Source organism: Salvelinus sp. IW2-2015, linkage group LG17, assembly GCF_002910315.2.
Source record: "Salvelinus sp. IW2-2015 linkage group LG17, ASM291031v2, whole genome shotgun sequence".
Lineage (NCBI taxonomy): Eukaryota > Metazoa > Chordata > Actinopteri > Salmoniformes > Salmonidae > Salvelinus > Salvelinus sp. IW2-2015.
In genome coordinates, this window is record NC_036857.1 from 40,926,802 (window position 1) to 40,944,324 (window position 17,523).

Genomic DNA, 17,523 nt, shown 5'->3' on the forward strand with positions numbered 1-17,523 from the left:
TTGGTGCATTGGGGGGTTCTTGGGGGTGGGGGTTCGTTCTCTTGGTTGTTGGTGCATTGGGGGGTTCTTGGGGAATGGAATTAACAGTTTTTCTATTTTTATTCTTGCGGGGGGACAGTGGGAGGGGTCTCGAATGGTTGAGGGACAGCTTTTGGGGAACTGTGGGGGGATCTTGGAGGGTTCAGGTTCACGTTTTTTGGCCTGGTGGGAGATCTGTCAAAGCGCCCTTGAGGAGGGAATTGACCCTGGATGCTTCTGTGTGTCACTCTGAATGGGAGTCTGTTGGTTGACTGGTATGGTGTAGTTGTTGAGCGGTTTCACTGCAAGTATATTGTATGTTTTGGATATTCAATCAAATAAAAAAATTTAAGGAAGAGACCTGCTTGGGCCAAGAAACACGAGCAATGGACATTAGACCGGTGGAAATCTGTAATTTGTGGAGTCCAAATTTGAGATTTTTGGTTCCAACTGCCGTGTCTTTGTGAGACGCCGAGCATGTGAATAGGGACTATTATAGGGACTATCATTTGTTTTTCAACAGTACAATGACCCAAACCACACCTCCAGCCTGTTGACCAAGGAGAGTGATGGAGTACTGCATCAGATGATCTGGCCTCCACAATCACCCGACCTCAACCCAATTGAGATGGTTTGGGATGAGTCGGACAACAGAGTGAAGGAAAAGCAGCCAACAAGTGCTCAGCATATGTGGTAACTCCTCCAAGATTGTTGGAAAGGCATTCTAGGTGAGGCTGGTTGAGAGAATGCCAAGAGTGTGCAAAACTGTCATGAAGGCCAAGGTTGGCTAGTTTGAAGAATCCAAAATYAAAAAATATATTTTGATTTGTTAAAAAAATATGGTTACTACATGATTCCATGTGTGCTATTTCATAGTTTTGATGTCTTCACTAGTATTATACAATGTAGAAAATCGTAAAAATAAAGAAAAACCCTAGAATGAGTAGTACTGTATATACGGAGATAGTTTAGTGCCAAAAATACAAATAGTTCCTGATCTTTCTTTCATCTCTCAGATATAGGACAGACACTTCAGAACAAACTTCCTTTTGATTTGCATGGGGATTATCTGTTGTTCCATGTGGTGAATCTGTTATTTAATGCGTTTGTATGGGCTAATAGCAGTAAGGCCAAATCAAATCAAATAATATAGCTTGGTAGAACCCCTCCCCCTTTCCTTGTTTTACCTCTCTCTTTCCCCACATGTTCTAAAAGTACTGTTTTAGAGGCTGACCCGTCAACTCCCTGGGTAAACTATCCATTAACAGAGCTACCGAGGTGTGTGTGCGTGTGTCTGCAGGTGTGGAAAATGAACAATTAGAGACGCTTGTTCCCTCGGAATGGATGCTTTCCATGGCTCTGTTGGGCTTTTTAAGTGCCACCACTCTCAGCTGTGTAATTGACTGTGTYGGAGAGAGCGATGCAGGAAATTAAGCTTGAGGAGGCATTGTGGGCACTGAGCGGAGCACTGTGGAGGGAGAATCAGAAATTAACTCTTGTGTTCCCTTTGGTCCTCACAGTTGCTATAGTCCATTTTATTTGAGTCATTGAATATAGATGGACATTATATGGTTGTTTTAGCAGATGCTTTTATATTATTGACTTACTTTTATCTTAAGTGGCTTACAGCATGTGGGGATTGAACCTGAAACTCTGGTTTTGCAAGCACCATGTTCCAACCAGCTGTATTCTGATGTACAGTAGAGGTGAACACGTCACACAACACAATGCCACAGATGTTTCGTGTTTTGAGTGAGTGTGCAACTGGCATGCTGCACTGCAGGAATGTCCAGGAATGTCTAGCTGTTGCTAGATAATTCAATGTTCATTTCTCTACCATAAGCCACCTCAAAGTCTTTTTAGAGAATTTCGAAGAACATCCAACCGGCCTCATAACCGTAGACCACGTGTATGGTGTCGAGTGGTTTGCTGATGTCAACGTGCTCCAACGTGCTGAACAGAGTGCTCCATGGTGGCAGTGGGTTTATGGTATGGGCAGGCATAAGTTACGGACAATGAACACAATTGCATTTTATCGATGGCAATTTGAAGGCACAGAGATCCCGTGACGAGGTCATGAGGCCCATTGTCGTGCCATTCATCCGGCGCCATCACCTCATGTTTCAGCATGATAATGCACGGCCCCATGTCACAAGAATCTGTACACAATTCCTGAAAGCTGAAAATGTCCCAGTTCTTCCGTGGCCTGCATACTCACCAGACATGTCACCCATTGAACATGTTTGGGATGCTCTGGATCGACGCGTACGACAACGTGTTCCAGTTCCCGTCCAATATCCAGCATTTCCTACAGCTATTGAAAAGGAGTGGACAACATTCCACAGGCCAATTTTTATTTTATTTTTATTATTATTATTTTTTAAATAAATGTTATCCCATTTTCTCCCCAATTTTCGTGGTATCCAATCGCTAGTAATTACTATCTTGTCTCATCGCTACAACTCCCGTACGGGCTTCGGAGAGACGAGGTCAAAAGCCATGCGTCCTCCGAAGCCACCCAACCAAGCCGACTGCTTCTTAACACAGCGCGCCTCCAACCCGGAAGCCAGCCGCACCAATGTGTCGGAGGAAACACCGTGAACCTGGCCCCTTGGTTAGGCGCACTGCGCCCGGCCCGCCACAGGAGTCGGCGGAGTGAGACAAGGATATCCCTACCGGCAAACCTCCCTAACCGGACGACGCTATGCCAAGTGTGCGTCGCCCACGGACCTCCCGGTCGCGGCCGGCTGCGACAGAGCCTGGGCGCGAACCCAGAGACTCTGGTGGCGCAGCTAGCACTGCGATGCAGTGCCTAGACCACTGCGCACCCGGGAGGCCCCCAAGCAAAATAACAGTTGGATCAACTCATTGAGAGGAGATGTGTTATGATGCATTAGGGCAAATGGTGGTCACACCAGATACTGACTATTTTTCTGATCCAGCCCCTACCTTTTCATTAAGGTTTCTGTGACAACAGATGCATATCTCTATTCCCAGTATGTGAAATCCATAGATTAGGGCCGAACACTTTATTTCAATTGACTGATTTCCTTATATGACTGTAACTCCGTAAAATCGTAGAAATTGTTGCGTGTTGCGTTTATGTTTTTGTTCAGTTTACAAGTACATTCACAATTAACCCAATAACTCTCTAGGAACCATGGGTTCCACATTCTTTCGGTCCCAGGCAGAGATACCTGGCTGGGTCTACTGACGAGGGGGTGGTGGGGTGGTTATTAAGATGATAATGACTGCACGGGGGACATCTCCCTACTGCGGAGGCACTGGGATGAAAAGCTAAAAAAATAGACTCAGTGGTCCCTAACTGGTCAATATGTCACTTTGGCTGACTTAAAGTGTGCACACACACACGGACTCATTACCTAAATTACCTCGACTAACCTGTACCCGCACATTGACTCGGTCCCAGTACCCGACGAGGGGTGGTGGGGTGGTTAAGATGATAATGACTGCACGGGGGACATCTCCCTACTGCGGAGGCACTGGGATGAAAAGCTAAAAAAATAGACTCAGTGGTCCCTAACTGGTCAATATGTCCTTTGGCTGACTTAGAAGTGTGCACACACACACACGGACTCATTACCTAAATTACCTCGACTAACCTGTACCCCGCACATTGACTCGGTCCCAGTACCCCCTACATAGCGTCATTATTGATTTTTATTGTTATTTAAAATGTGGTATTATTTTCTTGACTTTAGTTTTCTTAACTCTTATTCTCTTATTCTTAAAACTGAATTGTTGTTTAAGGGCTTGTAAGTAAGCATTTCACGGTAAGGTCTACTATACCTGTTGTATTTGGCGCATAAAATTTATGTTTAATTTAATCAAATAAAATTTGATTTGGCACACACAAGTGTGCAAGCATGCATGCACACGTGTGTGTGTGTCCAAGATATTCTAATTCCATTGTATTATATTGAATTCTATTGCATTCTAATACATTCCATTGCAACAGTGATTGACAGGGCCTGCTTATCCCCCATCATATGCGTTCAGATGCTTCTCTTACCCTTCTGGTGGGGTAGAGGCCTGGAGATATACCCCTATGGGGTGAAGACAGATTTAGTCCACCACAAATGAAAAATGCAAAGTGAAAAATGCAAAATGATGATGTCACTGGTGTTCTTCTAAAAGTGTCTCAGCCTGGAGCTAGTTATTGACAACTTGTCTGTCTCACCCCTCTGCCTGTGTCTCCTATAGTTCTACTGGAGTTGTGGACAGTATGGGGGCTGCCGTGTGTGTGTGTGTGTGTGTGTGTGATGTGTGTGTGTGTGTGTGTGTGTGTGTGTGTGTGTGTGTGTGTGTGTGTGTGTGTGTGTGTGTGTGTGTGTGTGTGTGTGTGTGTGGTGTGTGTGTTTGGTGTGTGTGTGTGTGTTGTGTGTGTGTGTGTGTGTGTGTGTGTGTGTGTGTGTGTGTGTGTGTGTGTGTGTGTGTGTGTGTGTGTGTGTGTGTTGGCTTCGCCAGAGGGGGTGTTAATTTATCCCCTGTTGTGAGAGAGATTAAAAGACGTGAGGAGAATAAGGACTATTTCTGGACTGCTATTGAAAACTCATTTCAGTCAGATAGCCTCTCTGTTAGTAAACATTGCCTGAGGGATGCTCCTATGGCTTCTACTCTCCACTTTGCACTAGACACTGATCTAGGATCAGAACTGAGCTCAGATCAGTGTCTAGGGACAACTTGGTCTTACTCCAGGTTAGTGAACTTGTCTGTAGGTTTTGTTTGCACCGAGTGCCACTTCCCCTTGATCTTTGCATAGGGCGAGGGCGAGAGCTTCACCTGTTGCTGATATTGGCTCATATGTCTGTCAATAATCCTGTCATTAATGAGCTTGGACTGGTTTGGTAMTATTTCCCTTAATGAGGTGCACTTGACGTCATTATTCTCTTTCAGTTCATGACYCTATGATGTATCTGTTTGTCTTTGACATTTTAGAAACAAACGGCAAAGAACGTCATCCAGCTGTATTTCAATTAAAAAGGACAAACTGTTACTCTAATGTGGAATTCGATCTGAAGAAAGGAGAAGCATACTCTGAATGATACACTTACATTTGCATTACACAAATGTCAAAAAATAACCTCAACATCAACAGCCAGCGTATAAACCCTATGTTTAAGCGTCAAGGGTGTTAACATAAGCCTATTTACACAGTTATCTGTGTGTGGTTGTAATCTATTCCCTGTCTTCGAWTTACACTTTATTGATACTGTTTGGGACTACAGCATTGCACTTGGTTGGAGTTTGGGCTGCACCATGAGGAGGTTTCTTTGAATCTAATGGGGAAATTCCCAAGAGGAATTCATCTTGACTGCTGGCCCCACCTGGTCTCCTATTTAGGATTGGCCTATGGTGCTCATGTCTGTTTCTCTGTTCCCTCTCTTTTTCACAGAGTCTGGGGTCAGCAGACAGGAAAGAGCCCCAACAAAAGAAGTACGTTTCTTTCTTTCTTTCTCTCTGTTTCTTCTTCTGTCAATTGAAAAGAGTACTTTTCCTTTACACTACATGACCAAAAGTACGTGGACACCTGCTCGTTGATCATCTCATTCCAAAATCATAATCTGATCCTAGATGAGCAATTATACTCAGATGCTTTGTGAATAGGTGCCCTGGTCTTCTTGAGGAATCTGACCTTGTRCTCAATCAGGTTCTTGAGAAAGGATGTTAATTCGCTAATTCGGTCTCAACCCCACCAGTGAGCCGTCCTAATCTCATACTGATTCTAAATAACAGTAAGTGAATTATTATAATAAATTGCCAGTCACCAGCAGGTTCGACGCGCCACTGTTTTGTTTGACAATAAGCTGTTTAAGAGTTAATTGCCTGTTATTTGCCGCCACGTGTTCGATGTCATTTATTTCACAGTAATTGCTTTCTCTCGGTTTTCGAACCAAAACCGTGACAGCTTTTATAATGGCTCTCACCTGTTTGCCCGGAGACCGAGTGATTGAATCACTCTAAGCATGATTATTAGTTTGTCCTTCAATGTRGATGTGAGTGAAGCCAATTCACCTCATTGATCCGSTTTCCATCCAACCTTTTTATGCTAATAAAGTACATATCGGATAAAACAGGCCTGATGGAAACAGCAAATTTGTCGGTAAGCTTTCCAAAAATATGCTAGACATGGTGTGATCTTTTTTAGTCTGTAAAATTAATTATGCGAGAAATTAACTTGGAGTCACGCAATGTTGTGTGATCCTKCGACTACAACATAGGAAAGCATGCAGTTCATTAGGCTACAGAGAACCTTTTTATTTGTCAAACTGCAGCGAAGCATCGATCATCATGTCACCAGAAGAAGACCATCGATTTTTATTGGAAAGGAGCATCAAGCTCATCACCGTGCACRTTCACCACCCTGTGAASTTCATCGATGTTGAACTSAAGATGTTACTCAGCATTGAAACTCTATGGCACAATAGTATGTTATTGCAAATGTTCACTTCAATCTAACTCACCACTGGCTTTCTTGTAATGGTTGGTTTTCTCTCACCTTGTCACGCCCTGGCCATAGAGAGCTGTTTCATTCTCTATGTTGGTTGGGTTGGAGTGTGATTTAGGGTGGGTTATCTAGGGGAATTGTATATCTATGTTGGCCTGATATGGTTCCCAATCAGAGGCAGCTGTTTATCGTTGTCTCTGATTGGGGATCATATTTAGGTAGCCATTTCCCCATTGTATTTGTGGGATCTTGACTATGTTTGTGTGTAGTTGCTTTCTGCACTGCATGTAGCTTCACGTTTCGTTTATTCGCTTTATTGTTTTTGTGCTTGAAGTTTTCTCTTCCAAATAAAAGGATGGAAACATACCACGCTGCATCTTGGTCCACTCCTTATAACGATCGTGACACACCTCTCTTTTTCAAAATATATGTTAGGGCTGTGTGTGCATTCATGCGTATGTGTCCTCCGTAGTTCCCCGTTTAAAGACTGATGGCATTATAACCAAGTACCATGCTCATGCATTTGAATTGAGTGTGACAGCACTCGGGTGGTTTCATAGCAACAAGCTTTCTCACTCGCTGAACATGAAGGTGAGTGTTGTGACCGCTACATTCCTCCACTTCGACTCTGACCAACAAACACTGGAGAAAAGACCATCTCTATTCACTACCTAGGTGTCTATTCAACAGTTGTTCAGATTCCTCAGGGTTTTTATTTAACTAGGTAAGTCTGTTTAGATCAAATCATTTTTTACAATGACAGCCTACACCGGCCAAACCCAGACAACGCTGGGCCAATTGAGCGCCGCCCTATGGGACTCCAAATCACAGCTGGTGATTTGTGATACAGCCTGGAATTGAACCAGGGTGTCTGTAGTGATGCCTCAAGCAGTGAGATGCAGTGCCTTAGACCGCTGCGCCACTCGGGAGCCCTAAAAAATGGGTGGTTTGAGTTTGAATGTCCTTTGCATTTCTAAAGCAATTTCAAACTATTATATGAAGCCCTGTTATTACTTGAAATGATCAGGTAAGAGTGGGAGTGTGATATTCTGTCACCTAGCTAGTGTTATGCAAAGTTTTTCTAAACTAAACGATCCATAGGCCTTCTACTGTATTATGAGTCACAGAATAGAGGGATAATGAGGTGTAGCCTCCTAAAGTAGGCTGTAAAGAAAGAGCCCGTGAGATAGAGAAAGTTCTGAAACACACACAGGCTCCTCACTCACTCACTCACTCACTCACTCATATGGAAATCATTAATAACCTGAAACACTAGAACTATGTGCAGACACCCAGTCTTCTACAGCCATCCAAATTGTCCATCTTGTATTTTCGTCTCCCATAAGTCCCAGAGGTGGATCTAAAGGGGCTTAGTGCAATGTGTGTGTGTATGTGTGTTACATGAATGAGGTTGCAGACAGTACAGGAAGGAAGAGATGTGGTTGGAGGAGCTCACGGACGGATGGTGCCCTGGATTTAAGGAACGGATGTCAGGGAGAAAGGCCCTTGATTAGCCTAATTTATTCAGAGGAGAAGGCCTGTGTAATTGTTCTCAGATGGGGGGAGGCGGGGTGTGGGGGAGTGGAAAGGGAAGTGGTTAGCCAGAAGGTGAGGGCGAGGGGTCGGAAGAAAGGTGGATGGAGGAACTGAGAAAGCTTGTCTCACTATTGTGCACTTTTATTGGTCATCCCATGACCTTACCATCTCATCTCACTCTTCAGTCACTCTGTCGCTGGGCTCGAAAACATACTGTATTTGTCACTTCATTATGTCTCATAAAGTCTCATTCTCGTCTTACGTCTGTCTGTCTGCCCATGATTAAACATTAGAGGCAGAGAAGAGGACTGAGTGGACAGGTCAGTGGGCTCCAGCCGCAGAGCCCAGCCCCAGAGCCCAGGTCCCAGCCCACAGAGCCCAGACCTAGAGCTCAGTCCCAGAGCTCAGCCCCAGCCCCAGAGCCTAGCCCCTAGCCCAGGTCCCAGCCCCAGAGCTCAGCCCCAGAGCTCAGCCCCAGCCCCAGAGCCTAGCCCCTAGCCCAGGTCCCAGCCCCAGAGCTCATCCCCAGCCCCAGAGCTCAGCCCCAGAGCTCAGCCACAGTGTTTAGGTGGTCTGCCGCTTCATTCCCAGGCTCCCTTTTGTCAGTTGGAATGCGCCTCCAAAGCATTGCTGTGAAATGGGATAGGAAGAGGAGAGCGAAAAAGCCAAGTTAGACTTGGGGTCTGAGGGTTCCCCTGTCTGCCGAAATATGAAATATTGTTCGAAAAAAAGAAGATTGCTGTGTAAATATATATATTGGACTATTTAGAATAGGGCCAGTGGAAGGAGCATGCAGGCCAGGGAGATTGCTGGTTCCCAGGGTTTCTGTGTGTGTGTTTGTGTGTGAAAGGCAGGCGAGCTGTAGTGTCTGTGTAGTGTGTCATTGCCGTGTGTGAAGTGTGTTTGTGTATGTGTGTTGAGTGTGAGCGGGGCTTGTATACTGCCTTGCAGCGGCAGTCTTTGATGTGGATTTGGCTGCAGTGCAGCTCTGATGGTTCACAACTTCCCAAGCACGAGCGAGGACGCCAAAGCGCTTCGCAAGCAGAGACACGGATTATTTAGTTTTGTGCACTTAGTTTTGTGTGTTTTTACGGGGGGGGGTTCTATGAAGAATGGCCTTTTCCATTCTGTCCCTCTGAATAATAGACGCAAACACACACACACACACACACACACACACACACACACACACACACACACACACACACACACACACACACACACACACACACACACACACACACACACACACACACACACACACACACCTGTCTCTTATACACATCTAGATGTGTATAAGAGACAGCTCAAAACCTCCATTACTAGCAAATGGCTGATGTTTGAAGCGCCATACTTCAAAAAATGAACTGGCGGAGTTAAAAACCAAGAGCTTGCCTCTAACTGTAAACACAATCGTAGAGTGCTATCTGAGCCTTTATAGATGAGGGGGGGAAATATGTCTGCCTTTCAAATGGCTGATGTGTGAAGGCGCCTAGAGCCCTTCCCCAGCAATAAGAAAGAGGTGGGCGATGACGAGAAATCGGGAGGTGGACTAAGGAAACAACCTACTCTTTGAAGGAGTCTCATAGGTGAAGAAAGTGTTTACATTTMAGTCATTTGGCAGACACACTTATCCAGAACGACTTACTGTAGTCAGTGCATACATTTTAGATTTGTTTCCCATACTGGTTCCCCGTGGGAATCAAACCCACATCCCCAGCATTGCAAGCGTGTGTGTGTGTGTGTGTATGTCTGCGTGTGTGTGTGTGTGTGCGTGCATTCATGCTTTTTTGTCTGTGTGTGCTGAAAAATGACCGCTCTTCACGAGAGGATTAGGGAGGCGGCCGCCATAAGCACTTCTATGCACTCGACAGGCCATTTCTCCAACAAGATCTCATAGTTTCCCTTRGAAATTRGATGTATTATGAATGAACATCTATTTTCTGCGCATTAACTCCGCGTGGTTACAGGGTTACTTCTGTGGTTACAGGGTTAAAACAGAAACGACTCAAAGGTTAACAATGTAGGCATTATTTGGTGGTTAAGGTTAGGGATATGGCTTGGGGAAGGCTTAAAACAAAATAATAAAAAACGACTTGCTATTCGTTATTCATAGTATTRTCACGGCTTGCTAGATCATTGTGACGTTCTTTAGCGAAGTGGCCTAAGCAGAACGCTCTTACTTCAAGCCTCATGACTTTGTGCTGAATGTTTTTTTTGTTTTGTTTTTTTGCACCGAGTAAGGCATATATCGAAGTCTTCTGGACCTTTTCAAATGTCTAAAATCGCAGTCTATTTCTAGTGACCAGCCTGCCTTTCTCACACACCTAACAGATTAGGTCCCGCGCGTGAAATCAGCCTTTCAGTTGTCGTCTCGAATCAAACACTGATGACTCTCTGAACACTCACGCACGAGCACACACACACACACACACACACACACACACACAACACACACACACACACCACACACACACACACACACACACACACACACACACACACACACACACACACACACACACACACACACACACCTACACCTTTCCTTTGATCTCCAGTCTCATTGATCTTTTCATGATGTAATCCCTAGCTTCAGCAAGGCTTCAGATCAGTGCCACTGAAGACCAGGCAAATGCCAGCCACACAATGGGAGCTCACACACATTACACACACACACACACACACACACACACACACACACACACACACACACAAATAAATACACATTATGTGAGTTTGGCAGCGTGAATCTTTGTTTGCTGTTAAGGCTCGGCAGACTTTACGTGTCGGAACAAAACGGAACGGAACCCAGAATTTGAAAGTCATTTTTGTCACAAAATGGATGGCTTCTTGTAGTACGTAGGCCAGCCTATGGAGCTTTTAATGCAGATTTGCTCCACTGAAATGTTGAAACGGAACGGATAATTCCTTGCACTGCATTGGGGACAGTGTTGTGTAGACAATGAAGCTGCAGTTTGCCACCAAACTTGCTTGTTTGAAATGGAACCAGAAAAGTGTATTTAGGTCCTCTTTCTCTTTTGGCACTAAGTTGTTTCACAAAATAATTAGCTCTACATCTATCAATTTAAACGGTTCAAAACAATAAGCACCAGTGTTGCTATAGATCTGTGAAAACAAAAGTGATGAAAGTATAAAGTATAAATGCCAAAAGAATGGTGCCGGAGGGGATGGCTGCCGTTTTACAGGCCCCTAACCAATTGTGCTATTTTGTGTGTTTTTTCACGTTGTTTGCAATTTATTTTGTACATAATGTTCCTGCCACTGTCTCTTATGACTGAAAAGAGCTTCTGGACATCAGAACAGCGATTTCCCACCTCGTAACTGGACAAATACTTTTTCTTTAACGAGTCAGACGTGAAGGATTTACCCCAGATACCTGACCAGGCCCAAATCCCAGTTTTCGCATGAAGAAAATACGTTAATACAGAGGACGCAGGTCCGGGTGCCTTGTGAGAATTATTTTGCGAGTGTGTAACCCACCTCTACCATCCATCCTATTGGCCAATGTGCAATCATAAACTTCATGAACTGGATGAGCTCCGTTCAAGACTATCCTACCAACGGGACATTAAAACTGTAATATCTTATGTTTCACCGAGTCGTGGCTGAACGACGACATGGATAACATACAGTTGGCTGTTTTTTCTGTGCATCGGCAAGACAGAACAGCTGCCTCCGGTAAGACAAGGGGTGGCGGTCTGTTTGTCAATAACAGCTGGTGCGCAAAATCTAATATTAAGGAAGTCTCAAGGTTTCGCATGCCTGAGGTAGAGTATCTCATGATAAGCTGTAGTCCACACTATATACCAAGATATATTTCATCTATATTTTTGATAGCTGTCTATTTACCACCACAAACCGATGCTGGCACTAAGACCGCACTCAACGAGCTATATAAAGCCCTAAGCAAACAAGATAATGCTCATCCAGAGGTGACGCTCCTTGTGGCAGGGGACTTTAATGCAGGCAAACTTAAATATGTTTTACCTAATTCCTACCAGCATGTTCCACGTGCAACAAGATGGGGAAAAAAACTATAGACCAGCTTTACTCCACACACGGAGACGCGTACAAAGCTCTCCCTCACCCTCCATTTGGCAAATCTGACCATAATTCTATCCTCCTGTTTCCTGCTTACAAGCTAAAATCAAAGCAGAAAGCACCAGTGACTCTCTCAATACAGAAGTGGTCAGATGACTGCGAAACTACAAAACTGTTTGCTAGCACAGACTGTAAAATGTTCTGGGATTTATCCGATGGCATTGAGATGTGCATTGAAAGGCTGATCATGGCTCACATCAACAACATCATCCCAGAAACCCTAGACCCACTGCAATTTGCATACCGCCCCAACAGATTCACAGATGACACAATCTCTATTGCACTCAAGCCATCCCTTTCCCACCTGGACAAAAATAACACCTACAGTCCGTGAGAATGCTGTTCATTGACTACAGGTCAGCGTACAACACCATAGTGCCCTCAAAGCTCATCACTAAGCTAAGAACCCTGTGACTAAACACCTCCCTCTGCAACTGGATCCTGGACATCCTGACGGGCCGCCCCCAGGGGGTAAGGGTAGGCAACAACACATCTGCCACACTGATCCTCAAAACGGGGGCCACTCAGGGGTGCGTGCTTAGTCCCCTCCTGTACTCCCTGTTCACCCATGACTGCATGGTCAAGCACGACTCCAACACATCATTAAGTTTGGCGATGATACAACGGTGGAAGGCCTGATCACCGACATCGATGAGACAGCCTATCGGGAGTAGGTCAGAGACCTGGAAGTGTGGTACCAGGACAACAACCCCTCCCTCAACGTGATCAAGACAAAGGAGATGATCGTGGACTACAGGAAAAGGAGGGCCGAGCACGCCCCCATTCTCATCGGTGGAGCAGGTTGACAGTTTCACTTTCCTTGGTGTCCACATCATCAAGAAACCTATTCCCCCTCAGGAGACTGAAAACATTTGGCATGGATCCTCAGATCCTCAAAATATTATACAGCTGCACCATCGAGAGCATCCTAACTGGGTTGCATCACCACCTCTGACCGCAAGGTGCAACAAAGGATAATTCGTATGGCCCAGTACATCACTGGGGCCAAGCTTCCTGCCATCCAGGACCTCTATACCAGGCGGTGTCAGAGGAAGGCCCTAAAAATAGCCAAGGACCCCAGCCATCCTAGTCAGAGTGTTCTCTCTGCTACCGCATGGCAAGCGGTACTGGAGCGCCAAGTCTAGGTCCAAAAGACTTCTAAAACAGCTTTTACCCCCAAGCCTCCTGAACATCTAATCAAATGGCTACCCGAACTATTTGCATTGTCCCCCCTCCCCCCCCTTTGGTTACGCTGGTGCTACTCACTGTTTAATATCTATGCATAGTCACTTTACCCCTACAGTGGTTGCTCAACTAAACGTTTTGTGATTATGCTGCGGGATTTAGAGGTAATTTGTGGTTTAGTACGGTACCCTGCATCACTACTTCATTGTTCCAGACCAGCGCAAGGGGGAGTTGGAGCACTGATTATGCTTTTGGGTCCCAAGGCACTACTATGTCTCTAACTGACAATTAATTAATTAAAACTGTTGTTACACCAAGGTTTTTATTCTAAAAGAAACGTAGACTACAGTTAAGGTGTGTAAATGTTAGGATTATTTTGCCTACTCCCAACTAGGGAACATTGTACACTGCCCTATTGGCGCAGTGGTCTAAGACASTGCATTGCAAACTATGTTGCTCCAGATGCTGGTTCAATACCTTAGCCGGCCACAACCGGAAGACCCATGAGGTGACGAAGGGCTTTTGGTTTCTCTCCCTCTAAAAACAGAAACAAATAATTCTAAATAATAAATTGGCTTTATTTACAAATTAGTAACAATGTCTCACCCCATGTTCAAGAATGGCCTTTTTCTCGCTCACTTTACGTTATTTGAAAACAAAATAATCTCCAAAATATAGTTATTTTTTAAACAAATRGATTATTATTATTAATTCATTTATAATTATATTAAAGCCCTTTACTTTTTCTCACTGATCAGATGTGCCCTAACAAAAATGCCCCTTAGAGTCCTCCAATCCTCTAAATCTAATTATTGGCTGAGAGTCACGTCATTGAAAAAAATATTTTTCGATATACTGTAGGCCTACCGTACGCGACATGAGTCTCACTAGTGTTGAGTAATGTGCTGTTAAAAGTGGTGTAGGTCTTATTTATTTAAAAAGCATATTGAAGTTAGAAGCAATAGGATTTGACGCAATAGCCTACCCGCTGTGGTCAACTATTTCAGCACCGTTTCGCGCTTCTCTGAGACAAGCATGGGGACTGGTCTTGATAAATCAATGAGATTTTTATTTTCACTGAATCTCCATTTGGGTATTGGTTAGCCTACAATTAGGGTTTGGAAATGTTATGCTCTTAGTACTGTGACCTACTCCCGACCGTCACATTGTACAGCGCCATATTTTCCATCATATTTTCAGAGGGTTTCGTAAAAAAAAAAATTGTGAATAGAAACAACATAATATTTATCAAATTAATTAAGCTAAATTTCTTAAAAACAATCCCATACACTATGTTCTTACAAAAAAAAGGTTTTAAATTCTCTAGCACAGCCAATATTGAAGGCTATCAAATGCTTCTCAAAGGTGCCCTCTAGTGGTCAAACTAGCACTAACTAGCATTWATGGTAACAATGGCTGACAATTAAATAACGTGCCATAGAATTCTACGGCAGCCCGCAAGGTGTGCTGCAGCATGACACAACTTTTAAAGGAAGAACCAATGTACCTACATGTACATATTACCTCAATTACCTCGACTAACCTGTACCCTCGCACATTGACTCGGTACCATTACCCTCTGTATATAGCCTCGTTATTGTTATTTTATTGTTGCTTTTWAATTTTTTACTTTATTTTATTTAGTAAATATTTTCTTAACTATATTTTCTTYAGTAAGCATTTCACAGTAAGGTCTACACCTGTTGTGTTCGGCGCATGTGACAAATACAATTTGATTTGATCTAMAGGATCAAGTAYGTAGCCTATTTTGCATTGARAACCAAATTTGATTTCAGCGACTGTTCAAACAATTAACCAAACAACATTGCAGCCTTATTAGAATCCCCRCAAAACGTATTTGTTTAGAAGTAGGCTATTTTGAAATGGTAAAAACAGCTGTTAGCCATGTGCTTTTTGTTAGGGCTAGGGTTGGGTTTGCCGAAAGGTGCATGTTGTCCAAAGAATCAGACTCTGCTCAAGTACACGCACGCCTGTTAGACAACTGAGTAAGCTGTTCATTTCCCTATAGACTCACAGTATATGAGATGCTAATATCTTTGCTTAGGTGTGAATGCAATTCCAAGATCCCCCCCCTTCTTACACAAACACACACACACATTTGTTTGACTATCCTTGAGGGGATCAAACAATTGATTCCCATTCAAAATCCGATTTTCCCTAACATTTAACCCTAATCCTTAACCTAACCCTAAACTTAACCCCAAACCCCTAACCGTAATTGTTACCCTAAACCTAACCCCTAAGCCTAACATTTTATTTTTCCTTGTGGGGACTGGTGAAATGTCCCCACTTGTCAGAATTGCCCTTGTTTTACTCTCCTTGTGAGGATTCTSGTCCCCACAAGGATAGTCAAACCAAACACACACACACTCTTCTCCTCGTTTTCCTCCAGCCTAGCTCTCCTCTCCCTCTTCCAGCACAAATAATCCCTGCAGTCTGCAGACTCAAACCTGATTGGAATCTTGACGCTCCGGTCTCAATTGTGGGCTTGGAAATGTGGGGTGTCCTGTCTGCCTGCCTGCCTGCTGCAGTGTGGGAGCCACGCTCAGCCCGTAAACAGCATACCAGAGGGCCTCCGCAAGCCCTCCCTCTCCTCTCCCTCTCCTCCTCACACACACACCACACACAACCACACACACACACACACACACACACACACACACACACACACAGTCCCCCTCTTCCCCATCCCTCCACTGTTACCCCTTCGCTCCCTCCTCTACTCAGTGAAGCCAACTAGCCAGTAAGCCAGGAAGGAGGCAGACAGGGAGCACACACATACTCTCCTCCTCTCAATCACTCCTTCAAACCATACTCCCCCTCTCCATCCCTCCTTCACCTCCCCGTTCTCTCACTCCTCCAGCCAAGGAGTCCTTAAGCCAGGGCAGACAGACAAGCATACAGGGACACTGTGGAGGCCCCTAGGTTTTTGGGTGGGTTCACTTTGCTCTCCCTCTGCTCTAAAAGGGGGCAGCTGTTGTCTTCTAAGGCCCTTGTTGTATTTGTTACAGTTTATAATATGCTGGAGAATGTTGGCATTTGATTTATGACGTTTTGGGCATTTGTGATGGTAAATTGTAGCAGTATTGCTCTGGTGTTTAGTCTGACCCTGGTGTTCGGTTTTGGAGAGCAAAAGTGCTTTGTTTTTGTTTTAAAAGTTTTTTGAGACAGGCTTGGATTTGCAAAGAAGCCAATAGGCAGAGGGTAGCCTATATATTTTTCAAATTCTCTGTATGGTAATAATTATACTTTTATTTAGGAAAGTTGTTGCTTGCATCATTCAACACAACACAATACAATACACTACATGTTCTTTTTACCCTTTTGTTCACTCTAATGGGCCCCTTGGCCTGGTGCTCTCCACCTCCTATTTGACTCCCGATCCATCATTTATCCATTATTTATCTCCCTCTGCAAACTGAGTCAACCGACCACACTTCAAAAGGGAGAGAAGGAGGAATGGTGTCAAAAAAAAGCACAGAGGGAAGCTAGCGAGCGGGAATAGAGGGGAGAGAAGGAACAGAGGCAAAGCTGCCTTTGATGCTCCATGGGATTTTCTGTAACCGGCTGTTATGGAAAAAGGGGGATGCGAAGGAGTGATGGGGAGAATGATTGAGTTTTGATGGTGTCTGTTGAATAGAGAGATGACKCACACACACATACACACACACACACACACACAGTGTATATTTATGAGTGTGTGTGTTACCCCTGTTTCACCATGGTGAATGTACTGTACGTAGGGCTGTGGTAGTCATTACATTTTGTCAAACTATAACTGTCAGGCAAATAACTGCAGGTCTCACGGTAATTGACCGTTAATTAGGCCTCCACGCATACAAGCCACCGATGCACTGCCTGTGAAACATCTACATTAAAAGAAAAATGGAATAAATCCATTTAATTTACACCAGCACAATAAATCCATTTCGTGGACTACAGGGAAAGGAGGGCTGAGCACACCCCCATTCACATCAATGAGGCTATAGTGGAGCGTGTTGAGAGCTTCAAGTTCCTTGGTGTCCACATCACTAACAAACTATCATGGTCCAAACACACCAAGACAGTCGTGAAGAGGGGATGACAATGCCTATTCTCCCTCAGGAGACTGAAAAGATTTGGCATGGGTCCTCAAATTGTCAAAAAGTTCTACAGCTGCACCATCGAGA